Source organism: Dreissena polymorpha, chromosome 2 (assembly GCF_020536995.1).
Source record: "Dreissena polymorpha isolate Duluth1 chromosome 2, UMN_Dpol_1.0, whole genome shotgun sequence".
Classification (NCBI taxonomy): Eukaryota; Metazoa; Mollusca; class Bivalvia; order Myida; family Dreissenidae; genus Dreissena; species Dreissena polymorpha.
In genome coordinates this window covers 86,236,665-86,255,604 of record NC_068356.1, presented here as the reverse complement: position 1 = coordinate 86,255,604, position 18,940 = coordinate 86,236,665, and positions in this window count along the sequence as shown.

Here is an 18,940-nt window from a genome sequence, read left to right as displayed (position 1 = left end):
CATCGGTTTGACCTAATTTAGTGCGATCTCCGAATCTGGCGCTGCCACAGCCGGTATTACGCATAATTTTGTGTTGAGAATATTACAACAGTTTCGTGTCAAGTGTCGTCATATCAAATACATCGTCCGTCAAGATTCCGCGGCTAATCTATATAGGCATTACATGATAAACCATTAAATGGAAGGACGACCTTAAGCTGCAAGCAGAAAACCACCTCTGCATGATTTAATTCTAACATAATGCAGAGCGAGACAAAAACATCAGAGTGAGTGTCGATGTAACAATCATCGATTGTGTTCGGCCTTTAAACATAATAGTCATCCTACTTTGTTCTTTAAAAAAAAACAAAATAATAAAATATTTAAAACTCATTAAAATATTATGCTACATAGTGCTGAATGTTGATGTAAATGTTGTATTCGATGATATCTGGAACTAAAAGTTGAAGGGCATAGTGTGTTGCTTAGGATCGATATGAAATAAAACAATGTCAACAAGTGCAGTCAAAGAAAAGAATCTACTATGATTTGTAAGATCTTACCAGACTCGCTTCTTGTAAATATAGGTCCAAATGTTGCCTTAAATTGTGGTGTGCAATTAAGCCCACATCAACTGGTAATCCATCCACGAATAAATAAATCCACAAGCTCGGAAAATTAATATTAACACTTTGGTGAATACACACATCCTTTTCTATTTTACTTTGTAAATGCAACTACACACATTTCATAAAATAATCACCCAATAAGATGCACTTTCCAATATCAAATTCACCTGAAGTTACTTGTAAACTCGTATTAAAAAAACCACAATTAACACGATCACTCACTCCTAACTTGTGCCTAAATAGTAATCTACAATCTTTCGCCACATACTTAGTGCACATGTATTCTTTCAGCTTGCGGAAATCATGCACATTGTACAAACACAGACTATCCCGTTAACACGCCGCAGTAGCATATAATTCAAGCTTCGTAAAAAGCTTGTCATTTTTCGGTTTGCCCAAGTACTAAGCCCATGTTGCGTAGATCCTTGTACTATTATGTTACTACGCGATCATTCAATATAAGCTCCACTTTCTGTATCATTATACAACCCAAAATATAAATTTATCAAATGAGGTTTTAACATCTCTTTATAACATCAACATGACCAAATATTTTGTTTATTTTTGTTATTCTTCTCTTCTCATTATTCCTTTTTCCTTCTTTCACTTCTTGCGGGCCGGGCGCACGATAGCTTTTTCCTCATCCAATTATTTCTTGCACTCAGCATTACATGATGTACACTGACATAGGAGTGTACAGGATGAGGATAGGTTTGTTCCAATCACGTACTATGAAAAGTAAACGGCTTCAACAAATGAATATGTTCGAGTTAGTTTGCTGGCTGGCAATCCTTCTTCTTAGAGGAGGCGATGTCCATCCAAATCCTGGACCCGACAGCTCCCTTGATATGTCATCTTCTTCTTCGGGTACATCTTTCTCATCTTCAATAAATGATGCATTTGCCCATAATCTAAAAATTGCTCATTACAACGTTCAGAGCTTCCTCGCCAAGAAAGATATTCTGTATGCCGATCTTAACAATTTTGATATTATAGTGTTTACTGAAACTTGGCTTAGCTCAACAGTTGACACTGACGACCTACTTTTCCCTTCTTATCATAAGCCGTTCAGACGGGATAGAAGAAACGATCCCCATGGAGGTATTCTAGTATACGTAAAATCCGATCTCTTTGCCATTGAGCGACCTGACCTACAAAATGATGATCTAGAATGTCTATGGGTCGAACTACGTATAAAGGGAAGGCGTCTTTTATCTGGCTCTTTCTACAGACCACCAAACTCTTCTCCTTATCTATTAGAATGCATAAACGATTCGATCTCACTAGCCGTTGACACCGGTATTGAGAACATTGTTATTACAGGTGATTTTAATCTTGACATGAATAAACCACAGTGTAGGATCAAAATGGACTCCCTTCTTTTACAGTATAATCTCACACAGATTATTAAAGAACCCACTCATTTTACTGAAACCTCGAATTCCATTCTTGACCTTTTTATAGTAACATCTTCCTTAAAAGTGCTAAAAAGCGGCGTTGGAGAACCCTTTCTTAACCAGTAACTTCGATTTCATTGCCCAGTCTACTGCGTCCTAAACTTCAATTGAATAGCTGGATCTAATTTTAAACGTAAAATATGGCGATATAAAGACGGGGACTACACTAATCTAAGACAACTTGTGCAGAATTTCGATTGGAACAGTTGTTGTGATAATAATATTGACATATATACCTCAAATTTCACACATCAACTTATCAGTCTTTGCGAAGTTACAATCCCGAACAAAATGGTTACAATAAGAACAGCCGATCCTCCATGGCTACATACTAATATTCGTAAGGAAATCCGACGCCGCAAACGAGCATACAAAAAAGCCAAGGTTACCAATTTAGACCGACACTGGCACATCTTTCGCCAACAACGTAATATTGTTAACAACCTTGTCAGATCAGCGAAAAAAGTGCACTTTGAAAATCTCGCTAAACTTATACGTGAAAATCAACACTCATCATCCGACTTCTGGAAAATAATAAAAAAAGTCACAAATAAAAACACCACACAAAACGAGTTGCCTCCCTTAATTCATAATGGTACCATATATGAGTCACCTCTTGATAAAGCAAATATTCTTAATTCATTCTTCCAATCTCAATCTACTTTAACTACACCAAGTACGCATATGCACAACCTACATTCCCAAGAGCCGGATTGCCCCGTCTTTGAAGATCTCATTATTTCCCGTCAAGATGTCTTGGATTCCATTAAAGTTATGAAAACGGGAAAGGCATCAGGCCCAGACCAAATAAATAGTCAAGTTCTAAAGCAAATTGCATCTGAGATTTCAGGTCCACTACAAAATCTTTTCAATTTTTCTATTAGTAATGGTAGGGTCCCACGGAGCTGGAAAGAAGCAATTGTTTGTGCTCTTCACAAAAAGTCTGATCCTCAGGATGTTGAAAATTACAGACCGATCTCCCTTTTAAGTGTTTTAAGTAAATGTCTCGAGATAATTCTCCACAAATATATTTTAAATCATTTAAGGGCTATTGAATTTATAACCCCATCTCAATCAGGATTCATTCCAAAAGATTCCACTGTCAACCAATTAGTCTCTGTGTATCACTCCTTTTGTAAAGCCCTTGACGAAGGTAAAGAGGTTCGAGCCGTTTTTTGCGACATCTCTAAGGCCTTCGACAGAGTATGGCATGAAAGACTTATCCACAAGCTCCGACTTAGTGGTATCTCGGGCAATCTTCTATCTTGGTTAAAAGACTACCTACATGAGAGGACCCAGTGTGTTGTAATCTCTGGCTGCCAATCTGACCCATTACCCATAAACGCTGGTGTCCCGCAAGGGTCTATATTAGGGCCCCTCCTCTTTCTCATTTATATAAATGACATTGTACGAGATATACACTGTCCAATTCGACTATTTGCAGACGACACCACGCTATATATCATCGTCGACAACCCTGTTGATGCGGCTAATCATCTTAACACTGATCTTGCAAAAATTCATTCCTGGGCTGACAAGTGGTTGGTAACCTTCAATCCATCCAAAACCGAATCCTTAGTTATATCTAGAAAAATCAACCGCCCAATCCACCCCCCTCTCTTTTTCAACGACTGCCAAATCACTGATGTTTCGTCTCACAAGCATCTAGGCTGAACTTTTTCTGATACATGTTCCTGGCATGACCATATTGAATCAGTCAAGAAGAAAGCATGGCAAAGACTCAATGTAATGCGAACGTTCAAATTTACGCTCGATAGAAAGTCCCTTCTATCGATTTACACATCATTTATTAGACCAATTCTTGAATACGCTGATATAGTCTGGGATAACATTAATACACAAGATGAAATAGAACTTGAGAAGATTCAACAGGAAGCAGCAAGGATAATCAGCGTGGGAACACGTTTGGCATCCTTGCAAAACCTTTACAATTAAACTGCTCTCGAACCATTAAAAAATAGGAGAACAAAACATAAACTTACCCAATTCTATAAAATGTATAATTCACTAGCACCCCATACGTGTGCACACTTATCCCCTCTAGCGTGGGAGAAAGATCTGCTTATCCACTTCGTAACTCTAACAACATTCGCAGTATCCAATGCAAATCACAACTTTTTACACGATCTTTCCTACCATCAACTATAAACTTATGGAACAATTTACCGGAATCGGTGAGAACGGCTCCTTCTCTCTCTGCTTTCAAAGCAAATCTTAGCAAAGATAAGAAAATAATTCCCCAGCATTTCTACGATGGGGAGCGGACATCTAATATTCTACATGCGCGTTTACGAATGCATTGTAGCAGTTTAAATGAACATTTGTACTCAAAAAACATTGTACAAAGTCCATATTGTCAATGCGGTGCGATTGAAGACACATATCACTTTTTCTTCAATTGTCCCATTTATACAGAAAAAATAATTATCCTTTTTAACAATCTGTCTAGATTCTTACCCAAAACTTTGCAACTTCTTCTTTTCGGTGTTAAAGACGGCTCATATGAAGTAAATTCATTAATATTCAAACATGTTCAGTCTTTCATCCGAGATAGTCATAGATTCTAACCCATTTCTATCTCAGAAACAAACCATATTCTGCTAACGATGCCCCGTTCCCGCAACTGCTTCCTTTATTACCGCAACTTCTCTTATTCTGAAACTCTACTCTTCCACTGCTATCCCTTTCCTTCTCCACTTATCAGCTCTTATGCTTTCTACATTACTCTGTTATATTTTTTGTATTATAAGATATATTATTTTTACATTTCTAACCAGTATGCAATTATCTATCACTGTAATATATTGTTCGTAATTTTGACATGTCTTTAAATAGTTGTTATACGTTTGGTTGTTTACACCATTACAGCAGCGTTTCTAACGGACCGAAGAGAGACATAGTATAAGCCTCGAGCTTCCTTCTCAATTCTGTCCAATTGTATTTTACAGCCTTTATGTAAAGCAATACTGCAATTCTACCTGCCTAGCATATTGCTCAAATATAATATGTATGTTTGTATTGTATTGCTTATATGTTCTTTCAATGAACTAAATAAATAGTGTTTAAACCAAAAGAATCAGTCAATGTTGAATTTAAGGCCCCACTAAATTACATTAAGAAGAACAATGTTATTACTTATATCATATTATTAAATAACCTGCTATTAATCGTTATTTACCTATCAACTTATTAATTGTAACTTTTTCACTGAAAAGTTTATACTCGTTAGTAGTTAAATAGATCCGATTTTAACAGTAAAATACTGTGATTTAAGTTCATTATCTTCCTTTATTAAACAACAAGGAATGTGTGTTAATGTTGACATACCTTGCTTGAGAATCTAAAATGCTATATATGACCAATCCGGCTATTCAATGTATTATGTATATGAATATTTGTCGTATCAATGAATGTGTAACATTCGAACTCCCAACAGAGTTTTACATAAATTTAGCATCATTCATATAATCTCATTTATAGCTTTTGACAGGAACTTATAATGGAAAACGCATACATCAGCTTACTGAAAACAAGTAACTATATTAGAAATGGAAATGTTTCTGCTGAATAATGAAATCCTTTTTAGTTTTGGTGGTTGATGTTTTGACGGGCTACAGAAAAGTGTACACCGTGTGTTGGTAATGTAAATGTTAATCAGTATACTTGAATAACAATGTACTGCCCCATGGACGACGCGATACAACCGTATTTAAAGTGATGCGTAACCATAACAATACGATAACTCATTCATTGTGTACACACTGGTCTTACTGACGTATAACGTAGTGACGTTACCATCTATGTATAGAATGTAACTAATTTAAACAGATATATTATGTTCTTTGCAGTCGGTATCCCCAAGTTGGCATTTGACTTTTATTAAAGGTTAATGCCTACACAGTTTTATAGTGTACACAAGTCTCCTGTAGTTATATTTTCCGATTAAATGGATGTTCGTTGAAATAATATTGTTTCTAAGTACGTTTGAAATTATTGAAATATTAATCGTCATTAAACGGCTATAAAATGAATGTCAAAGGATCGCTCAAAATGTTATACAAAGTAGAAAATTTGGAGTTGTTCGAGAATGACTGGCTATCTACTTGAAATATGAATTGTGTTCTTTAATAATGTAGCAATTCGCCCAGTTTACTTACTCGATGAATAAATAACTTAGAACTTCATTTTCTTACTTGAATAGACATCGGACTGTTCATTTGATCAACGTAACGCGTATAAATTTATGGAAGCTTTGCTACCTTGGAATGTCGATTTTTAAATGTACGTTATGGAATGACGATGCACTGTAAATATTGGCTTATTATAACATCATACATCATATGCATTGCGCGGCGTTAAAGCCTTATACTAAAACTAGAAGAAAGTAAGAATTACTAAAAAATATTAAGCATTGAAGAGATACTAATATTGCTTAAGAATAACCCTCGCCAGATAAACAATAGAAATGTCGCTTTTATTTGAATGTCAGACGGAAATGTATTGAGTCTGTATATATTCTTATTAAAAAATTCAATGCCTGTTTTAATTCATTCACATCACTTATGTAATAGTTATATTTTCTTACATGCATATGTTGTACGACGAATTAGTGAAACGAATCATTTTGTCTGTATAATATGTGTTTAATCTTATACTAAGTAATCCATTTACTAAAAATTATACTTTTTACAATATAAGTCAAACAGGTAGATATTGAACACTTGCTAAAATTAATAAATGTATGATTTAAAAGAATAGAAAAACAACAATTAGTATTATAGGCCTCTCTTCAGTCACTTGAAGTTCATTCTGATATGGGCAAACGTAATACACATAAGTAAGGTGTTAGGCTTGGAAAATGGTATATGTTGAAATTCAAACACGAATAAAGAAGAGTAAATACATATAAATATACATGTATACATTATTATGTGTATTGTGCGCATCGCAAGAAATAAATACGCTAGAACTAAGGAAGTTGGAAGATAAAAACAATCGGTTGCTGAAAAAGGGAATGGCTTGAGGTTTATGGTCTGTTCTACAGATAAAGTGATGTAACATTTTGTTTGCTGTCTCGATTAAAATACTGAATATCCTTGCTAATCAATGATTTGACTCGTTTGTTCAGACTTGTTGTTTATTGTCCATTAACAACCATACAATGGTAACGGAAAACATTTGTCCGCTATACTCTCAGTTGCGAGTAATTTTAAGTCTTTGTTGTTTATACTGTCCGGCCCAGAAGTTTTCCTTACTTTGATTGAATCTAAAATATGTTGACGAAAATGATGAAAGTTTTATAGATGGGGAAGTCTGACTCTTGGAAAGTTAGACTTTGTATATAAATATCGGGTGCAGTTATAGAAGATTGTTTAGGTCGGTGTGGAAATGTTTATTTTCAAGTATTATTTTGGAAACGTTATCAAAGTAAACTTTCTTCGATGTTTTGACCATGTTGTTAACCAATGCGAGTTGCTGAAGAAAGGTGAGCCGATATCTATCTTAAGTAGATACTTTTGCTTTCTTGTATGCACGAACATCTTTTTGAATTCGTCAACGAGGCAGATCAAATCTAAGAGTTAGGCATTAATAACACATTTTACATAAGATACATTTGAATGCTTGCTGATGGAATTCAGGACATGAAGTTTACATCACAGACGTACACTGTTGACTTGAACGTTAACAATTGCGACGAATGAAGGCTTGTGCTTTTATGACTGTCTGGTCGAAGTCTCTTATCCTGAACGATACCGAATATCTTGAGGATTTTATTAAAAGGCTGTACTGTGTTGAAAAGTTAAGATGAAGTCATTTTGGTTTTCATTTTAGTGTATTATGTTATTTTATAATCCGATCTTATAAATCAATATGCAAACATAACGGTGTATTTTTGCTAGACATTAAAACAGTATTTTTTCCATCAAGCCAATTAATTACGATGACCCTGAAGCAAGTATTTATTTCCTTCAACAAAAACGAATCTTTGATAAGTCCGCATTAACTCTTTACGTTTCATATTATCATGGTCTTACACATTTACATTGATAACTCTAATGCGACAAGGTTTAAGAAGTATATCGGGGCATGGTACAGTTTGAAACAATGTAATAAGAACAGAACATTATAGTCTATTTCGATTTCAGCATAGAAAGATAATCATCATTAGCATGTATTTACAATAACAGCATGAGTTTAAAGAAGGAACAAACAAACAATATTTTAAAGAATAAAAAATGAAAACGAACAAGAAATATAAAAAAAATCGTGAGAATGTCCCATGGAGGAGGTAAGTGGTAAATACATAGCGACCACATAACGTTGTTTAATAATTGCATTCGTATAACAATTGCTGAGGAGTTGTGTTGCAGGCAACACCTTCCACTTCGTAGGATAATAAAATAAAGAGTATAGAAACGTCACACACATTTTCAAGCGAAGGAATTGCACGGAATAACATTTACCATGTAATTTAAAGGGTTACTAATTACCGTTAATTTGATTCCTTATTTAAAGACAGTCGAACAATTTGCCTTTACGCGGAAGCTGGTGCAGTTGCTGTAGTAATATGTTTCATTCATTACCTTTTGTACTGTTGGTATTGTTATGTAAAACTGACCTCAATTTCGTTGTCTTAAATATTCAGAAACTTGAGAGAACATGAATTTTATATGGTACTAAAATGGGCAAACAAAAATTGAAATAAGATACCAATACATTATGCATTTAGCTACCGTAATACTGTTAATAATAATGAGAAATTAATGCTGTCGAGGTATTAAAATAATTATTGTAAAAAAGCAACACATTTAGCGTTCAACTACCCCACACTGACCTAATGTGACAACTGTACTCTGTTTAAAAGTTAAGATTAAGTCATTTTGGTTTTTATTTTAGTGTTTTATGTTATTTTATAATCCGATCTTTTAAATCAATATGCAAACTTGACGGTGTTTTTTTTGCTAGAAATTAAAACAGTAATTTTTCCATCAAGCCAATTAATTACGTTGCAATTTCGTTTACTTATATATAAACAATATGTTGGTTACTTTATTAGAGTTGTAAAACTTATATTTATTGACATCAAAGAAATCTACACTGATCATACAGTTGATATTTCGTCATTGATGAATGTAAAAAAAATAATTCTGAAATAATCGATATTATTTATCATTAAAATGATTTAAACGAATGAACCGACAATATTGAGTGTAGTTAGTCATTGATTGTGATGATAATATCAGTAATTGCTTAACAAATACAATGTGTATGATCGATATCGTGTGCAAAGCTCACTTCTTGGAGTTAACGTTTAGACATGTTCAAGTGTTACACAATTTTGAAGCCCTAAGGACTATTTGCTTGATAGGTCAGACCATTTGAAAACCTTCCTTCTGTACAGATTCTCAAAGGCATTATCAAAACCATATTCAAATGAATCGAACCTTTTACGCGCTGTAGTAGAGAGCAATTCGTTCATCAGAAGACGGCTGTGATGCTAGTATTCTAGATAGTACTTTTAGGTAAAGCTTACTTTGATATACAATAACCATTTAAGGTTGCATGTATTTATAGCTTTGAAAGGAGAAAGAGTTATTCTACATAAAAGAGACATTCCATTATGCAGTCCATTAGCATTCGTATTGTTATCAATGATTGTCTTTTCGCTTCTTTGACTATGTATCATTGTTCTTATGCTCAATCGCTGTCTGTTCAATTCTTCGGGAATCATAGATTCTAATTGTGCTCAAGGTATTCATAGAAAGGCAACTCTGTTGAAAAAACAACATGGTTTAAATAATAGTTTTTTACTATTGTTGTTAATAAATATTCTGTCCTTTTTGTATGTATGTGAGCAATGGCATTAATACGTAATCTGTCTGAAACCTCCTTCTAGGCAAACACTATGTTTAAGAAATTGATGAACTTACAGTAGATGATGTTTTGTCAAAATGTTAGATATGTACACACATGGCAGCCTCGAGATTTAGCTGTTGATTAGAAAAAAGACTATTAAATTGACGAAACCAAACTGTTCTTTCAATTTCCTTGCAGATGTTGGTTCAAAACAACAAAAATATGTGTTATACTTTAACCAATAATACTATACTATTATTATATTGTAAAGCGTTTGCAATCGTATTGATACTTTAAACTGCAATAAGGTAGGGTCTTCTTTCAATGTTATTTTATTAGCGGGATAACCGCCTCGGAACAGTCAATGCCCTTATTTAGGGGTCTAACCAGTCGAATAACGCGTCAAACTTAACACTTAGCCAAGAATTAATCACTTGCATAAAAGTGTAAATAAACATTAACCTCAAAAGCATTGTTATTCAAATTAAATAAATTAAAGAGAATTAACATTCAATGTAGTTCCAAATAATTTACTTAACTGTTTAATATGTACCTGAGCAACATAATAACATCTTTCTGAGACAAGACAAAAATAAAATAAATACACAAATCAACTAAATTCCTTCTTATTTACAATTATGAGAAAAACAAAACGTAATGAAGAGTGTTAAAAGAACCGATTACAAAGCTAGAACTTCGATTAAAATATTAAATAGTAATTTTTGCAATCATAATAAATATTATGTTATGCCAGAAATAAACTGTTCTTGATAATGACAGACACGATTCAACAATAAAAACATGAAATAAAAAAGAAATGATATTTTTTTATTACGCATATATAATTTTATAATAATGCTAAAGGGTGTCGTAACGCAAATTAAAGATTGATGCCTACAAAAAGCAACTCACGACTGTATTAATAATCAAATTATGTTCAAAATTGTAATAGTCACCACAGGATTAATAATGCGTTTTTTCAATAGCCACGTATGAGCAGAATTAGTATAGTGGATAAATGAATTAAATGCCCTTTTATGATGTGGGCTCAATTAGTGAATTAGAAGAGCTTTTAGAAAAAAACTCATTAGAAAGACGTTAATAATTACGGCATTTATATTAAAAAGTTTATGAAGTCATATATAGATCTATTATTATATGTATTGTAGTATCGATCACATAACTACCATGACCGGGGCATTGTTTTCGAAATGAAACCGGAGGCTGTGAAGCTAGCGATTGTTACATCAAAAAGTTAATACTGTCTTTAAATTTGAAAGAATATCTTTGAGATGAAATATAATCGTTTTCATGTTGTTTATTTGTTCTAGTAGTGCAAAACAAAGTTTGCAATATCACATTCATTGTGTTAAAGAATGTTACAAACAATGACAAGCAATCACGAACTAATTATCAAGGTTGCTGAAATATTACAATGGCGTCGTTGACACAAATATGCATGCGTGGGAGGCTGATTGAAAAAAGAACTGTCTGAAAGAATATTATTAAGTTATTCATTGAAAAGATCGTCCTCGAGCATGTCTCGTAAAATGAACCATGGTTGTTTGAACATGCTGGTAGCCATTTTCAATTCCGAAACAGTATATTTCCCTGAGAGATAGTGACAGCATTTCAGTATTTAAATGTGAAAGTTATGTCAAAATGCAATGGACGGTGTATACGATATTCCGGCTCAGATGTAAATTATTGCAGCGCTGCACATTATCATGTATATAACATATGTTAAATATATATAATGGAGACAGCAAACCGAAAAGATAAAACTCAACGCAACCATAACATCAATGCAAATCAACGTTTGATGGAAATTACAGTTTCTACCATATCGTTCGTATGTTTTAAGCCAAGTCACATGTAAACAAACGGCCGCTAATCAGATAACTCAATGTGTGACTTCTTCTTTTTGATTGCCACTATAAAATTGTCAAGTTTGGCTGTGTTGCGTGGATCATGGTTTGACAGAATCCACCGTGCGATCACAGGCCTTCTTTCTTCCGTCTAGGTTGCTTCAGACACACACACACACACACACGCGCGCACGCACGCACGCACGCTCGAACGCACGCACGCACGCACACACACACACACCACGCACGCACGCACGCACGCACGCACGCACGCACACACACACACACACACACACACACACACACACACACACACACACACACACACACACACACACACACACACACACACACATGCATATATACATATAAATGGAACTATAAATGTTGCCACCTTTTAACGCTCTATCGCATTTATGGTTCTGAAATATACAAACGGTAGAAACGCGATTTAGGACTTAAGCGCGATATTGCTATATCAATTTTGTAAACTATCATCGTGATTTTGACTATTTATATTAGTTATTGAAAGTAAACTTGGCGTTCAGAGATAAGCGTATTACTGCGTGTCAGCCCGTAAGCTTAACGGTGTAACCGTTTTTAATGGTTTTTTTTTATTCTCCGAGCTTTGAGGTATGATAAAAAAGTGTTGGTATATCCAAAGAGCATAAATTTGGAATTCTTAATAAGCACTTTATCGATTACGATTTTTTAAAGAACGAAAAACAATTTAATTTAAGATCATATTTTTTAATTGAAGTTTAATCCACGTTTTACATGAATGAATTACAACTAATACGACAAATAAGCTTCAAATACGAATGTTGGGCCTATCTTATCAAAATCAGACATATGATATATTTTGGGATCGGAGATGTGCGTATCTATCGAATGCAATTATTCACACACTGTAAATGGTACAATACAAAATATTTGAACGCACACAGACACATAAAGTTCAGCATGTGTTCACAGTGGAGCCAGAAATGCTGAACATAATATGGGAATATTTTTTGCTTCGGAAATACGTAGGTGTACATCAAAATGCCACAAACACCTGCCTTTGAGTGGTTTTGGAGTATTTAATCGAGAAATACAAAAGATGGAACCGGAATGATTAATAAATGTCGAAAGGTCACGCGAGTATTCCCTATTTATGGAACAGATTCTTCTGCATCAATATTTCCTCTTTTTTTCTGCCAACTCCATAAATACAGCCCAATCCGATCAAGGATAACTTCCTACTTCCTGAAGCAACGTGCATTTTAAGTTATATTCGGTTGATATTGTCTAGAGAGTTAGTCAATGACGGTTTTTAACAGATTACTATAACTTTATTAGTATTCAAAATCCAGGACGTTTTAAAAATTTATGGCGATGAAAAATATAAGGATGTCAATAAAGAAATGAATTAAACTACATGTGCGCAATAATAATTATATTACTGAATTCCATTTTTATTAACGCTCAATTGTATATTTTTAATCGCCGGTTTCGTTTCTATAAGCGGAAAATCAAACGGTGAAAGAGACCGTAAAGGTATACAATTGCGACACTTATATTACAAAAGTATGATCATTTGCAATTATTTCGTTATACAAAGAATACACTAAACATTAACCATGCAAGAAATTGTGTAAATTCGCTTCATAATTAAAAAACGTTATGTAAGACCACTAAACATGGCCATATCATGCGTTCTAAATGATCTATGACTGAACGAACCGACGAACATGTTAATTGTTCACAGCCCTCTACTTTAGCGAGGTTTTATTTGCACAACTTTTCTATTTGTCCAAATAAAACCCGAGTACAATATTTTGTGTCATGCTATTTGTTATTAAATGAAATTGGGAACATTATCTATATTCTTGATATAAGTCACACAGAAATAATAATGCTGAATATGTGTATTTTCATATTATGTTTTTTATTATTATCATTTTGTTATCAAAATTATTGGTACTGTTTGAAATTCCACACAGTGTAAATACATCCCTACATGTATTGGTATTGGAACTAGTGTATATTTTTAAAAGCAAAGGAACAATCCTAAAAAAGAACAAACCCAGCCATTTCTTAATGAATGTATTTACATTTTTAATCGCCCTTTTTGACAAAAGTATACGTATATATTAACTGCTTAACGACGGCTTACACGAAAAGATTCAAACGGCACTATGATTACCAATGCTATGTACCAACCAGCCGCTGGGACGGTAAAAAATAATAGGTAATGGACCGCTATCTAATTTAAGTTATTCCTAATATACATTTTACAAGCAGTATGTGTTTTTTACCAATTAAGACGGTTATTTTAAGATCCGATCTTTGATTTCCTCATATCATACTCATAATTGATATTTAATGGGAATCACATAAATCTGATCGGGGTCCGGAAGACAATTATCAACTTACAGTCGACAAAAGCTCTTTGTTGGATATACATCAACCGCACATGACATATGAGTTAAATACGATTAGATTGTGCTGCAAAAACAACTCGACCGAAAGTGGATCATTGATTCAAGATGCCGACACTATTTAATTACGAGCCTCAACTTATGTGTTGTCAGATTGCTTTACAAAACTACATTGACCAATCGTTATTACAATGACAATCGAACTTATTTACAAATGAGGCGGATTTGTTCAATTAACGATGTATTATTACGATAGTTTCGTTATGCGATACATTTCCGACAAACAATGAAATTAACATCTTTCCCAGTGGTTTTTACTCCTTTCCTCTTTGTTTATGCAATGCGCATAACCATGTGTTTTTAATAATACTTGTGTGTCTATATAACCTGGAATACTTTGCTTGATAAAATGGATGTTATTTTATTCACGGAAATTATATAAACAGTTTATATTTAGTATCTCAATTTATAAATATGCAGCTCCCATTTCATGCGATCAAGTATGCCACTGAAAACTAGCATTTACACTTTGAAAATAATGTTAGGTAAGCCAACAATGAAGTTCCCTTAACGTTTTTAAAGCAACATCCATTTTGTGTCCAACCATTTTGAATTTGTCTAACCGTTTATGCGATTCCGTTCAAAGCAAACAAGCAATCGTCAGTAAACACACTTGCGCAGACAATGTTAATAGCAATTAAACATATTGTTCAATTGGAACCGAAATGGAAGTCAAATGTAGCATTCATATTTCGAGCAGGAATATATTTAAAGTAATCGTTAAGAAAATGCATCTTTTTGCATTAATGCAGACGCCATAAACACTGAACTATCAATAGATATTCACATGAATATCAAACTAATTATACCACTAGCGTACTGTATGCATCGCCGATATAAACTGCGTCCATAAATAATATGAATATCAATACTTACAAAATCTAATACGCTCAGTGCAAGTTATTGTTTAATGTTTTCGCGAACTCAAAATAGTACGATCTTAAAATCAGGTAAACAGAATAAGTATATTACTCACAGTCGACAAATAGTATAACATTTTATACGTTATTTAGACTTGAAAATGCATAATCTTAAAATGTCCAGTAAGTCACATAACCAAATAAAGACAGCGAGGTCGGCGGTATATCCGTCATGGACAAGAAAGTATCGCGTATACATGTAAAAGCCGCTCGCACATATAGCTATATCGACGATAGTTTGATAATAATGATATCTTTGATAAATATATTAGTGCTGTATTAAAAACACGTTTCAAATCTAAGACTGATTTCCTATCATGAATTGATAAAAAATATAATATACTACAATACGTTTATATAATTATTTGTTTTGCGTTTCGTTGTAGTGTTACTGTCTCAGTCTATCCCAAAACCGCAAACACCATGTTCAAAACTTTATCAAGTTATTCTGAAACACGTTCTTAATATTCTATCAGCCGAAGATAAATTTAATAAGTTATGCTTAAAATAAATGTTAGGAAGGGGAAACGAGCAAATTAATTCTTAACAGTCTTCCACACAAACGCATTGACCATGGGGACAAAAACATCATTATAACCGTTAACCAATTCATATATCCCATTATAGAGTGATGACGCCCGATATTAAAATTAAGCAAATGGGGTTCTATTTTGTTTATTTAGTCAATACTATGAGAAAGCATTGACCGATACGTAACCCCAATACAACTATTGTTAGTGCGGATTCCCTTCGTAGAAACGTAAATAATTTCTATCATATTAATCAGTTTGCACATGTTAATGTGTATTAACGAATATAAACACTTTGATGTTAGTAAGCTTAATGGACACAAGCACAGTATCATATTAACGTGTTTATTTTGTTGATTTCTAGAGTTAAACAAAATATGCCCTAGGTACCTTAATGCGCGTAAGAATGAGCTTTTAAATATGTTATTGGAATGTGGATATCAGTTATAAAACGAAAACGGGAACTGAAACGCTGAGTCTAACGAAAACTTTTCTGGGCAGCAATTTTACTACCCAGGAAAACGGACTCGACGCGACTCAACAACGTTTAAATCAGTCCAATGCTTCGGATTCAGTCGAGCTCAAATTATAAAGCTTACAATAAACTAATTTCAAGAAGAATTTTTACAGCTTTATCATAACGTCTCCTATAATTTCCTTCCTGAAAATGTTGCATTACCACAGTAGCTTTTTTTCAGTTCATATCAGAATAAGGTATATAGCGAGTTTTAGAGAACTGCTAATTATCCGTACTAAAATGTTTTTATACAAACGAGTTCTAATTCAAGGGCTATTATCTGATATCATACTAAGATAACTGAGTGTCTGTTTTAATTTCTTCACTAACTCTATAATTAGACTTTGAATTCCGGCCATCTGTGTGATCGTGCTATTGCGAAAGTAGAGCGAAAACAGCAGGCATCAACACACAGGCTAACGGACTGGTTGTAGAGTTTCAGTATTGCAGAATAAGGTTTGCAGTGTAAGTTTTTGATCTTCTTTTCAAAATCGATCCTCTTCTCTCGACTGCTGACCTCGTCGACGGTAGTTTTCTTTAACTTGAAAACGAGGATGAATCTTCAGTATCCGCATACAAGAATTCCCAACGGGATATAAGTATATAAAGCGATTGCGCAGTTACATTGAACCCATTCTTCTTCGCAGACAGAAACAAGGCGGCTGACGAGTCGTTAATATGCGGTGAGCTGTGGCTTTTATAGCGGTTTGTATCGGAGACATCATTGGCAACATTCAAATAATATATATCACTATAAGCCCCTCGTTGACGCTCCAACTTGTGCTGTCGAGAGGGCATGGTGGCCCTGTATCTTTTCGAGGACAATTGCAACAGCGTTTCAAGCGCTAATAAACGCAAAAATGAAACGATTGGGGATTTTTGTTTCACCAAAAACGACGACAAATGACGTCTCAAATTTGCAATAAACGTATGATAAACGTCGGTGTGATGCATAGGCCCACATCAATATGTCACACACAGTTTCACTCCAGTTATAGTAGTTTTATTGTCGATCTCCGTTTTCTCGAAGAGAAGACAGTGAAGCAATCCAAGCAGTTTAAAAGCATCGATACACATACAATGATGCTTTACATCGATATTCATGGCCTGGTTGTAAACGCAAACATCTATATGTCCACGAATTTCATATTCTTCAGTTTCGTTTAGGACTTAGATACGTTGTCAAATGTCTTTTAGACACGTATGACTTTTCATTATCTTTACGTTGCTTCGGTTTATTTATGACAAAAAGTAGTATTGATAAACCTTACAAATAAGCACATGTTTACCTGTTAAATAACCACTAGGTCCAACATTTCGAGTTGCCATCAAATAATTAGAAGATAATATATTTTATTTATTCTTCTAATTACTGAAAACCACCCTTAATTATCATAACCATAAATATAGTCACTTCTTTTACAGCGACGTTTATATGACAAACTGCACATCTTCATTTTTAAACAATCCGGAAACATAATGATTGTTATACATTACATATTTAAATATCCCGAAAGACAAGCGGACCTATAGCGACTATTTATGCCTGTATACTCCGTTATGGAATTACTCAAGAAGGTCAATTTAAGGTTTCGATTTTCTGCCGAAGAGTGTGGAGACGCATTTGTTGCATCTGTATGACGTTTGTGGCCTTGAAAAACCGACAAGATTTATTCAAGCATTTCTTACTCTTTTTATTGTGAATATCGATCACTCACAAAGCAAAGCTTAATAGCGGTACTCATTAAACTTTTAGTCGTTAATAAGAGTCAGAAATGATTGCGATACTTTGGGATTCATTTTTGACAGGACATAAGTAGGATTACACACACATCTTCAAACATACGCCTGGACTTATTGTGAGAAATAATATTCAAGCGAGAGAGATTCAAGATGCTGCAGGCATGATCATCTTATTTTGAAAGGACCACGCGATTACTCCATAGTTATCAAACAGATACTACTGCGTCGATATTTCCACCATTCATTCCTATGCCAACTTCATAAAAACTGACAACGAGTTCATGATTACTTCCCGATTTTCCGTAGGCAACGTGCACTCTAAGTTCCTTTTTTTTGGGAGCATCTCAAGCATAACACAACGACTTTATTAAACACAATCTTCTTAATTTTTTTTTTATACCAGTATACTAAATCTGTACCTTTTTATGCTCCCCCAAAATTTATTTTGGGGGGAGCATATAGTCGCCGCTTCGTCTGTCTGTTCCGTGTTACCGTGTGTCAGTGTGTCCGTCGTGCACAATTTTGTCCGGGCTATTTCTCAGAAACTAATGAACGGAATTCAATGAAACTTTATGGGAGCTTCACTACCAAGAGGAGATGTGCATATTATCAGCGGGTTTTGATCGGATGAATATTTTACAGAAGTTATGTCCCTTTGAAATTTTCTTATCAACTGTACATATAGTGCAATTCTTGTCGAGCTATTTCTCAGCAACTAATGACTGGAATTCAATGAAACTTTATGGGAAGCTAACTACCAAGAGGAGATGTGCATATTATCAGCCGGTTCTCGTCGAATGATTTTTCACAGAGTTATGGCCCTTGAAATTTTCCATTTTACATATAGTGCAATTCTTGTCCGGGCTATTTCTCAGCAACTAATGGCTGAATTCAATGAAACTTTATGGGAAGTTAACTACCAAGAGGAGATGTGCA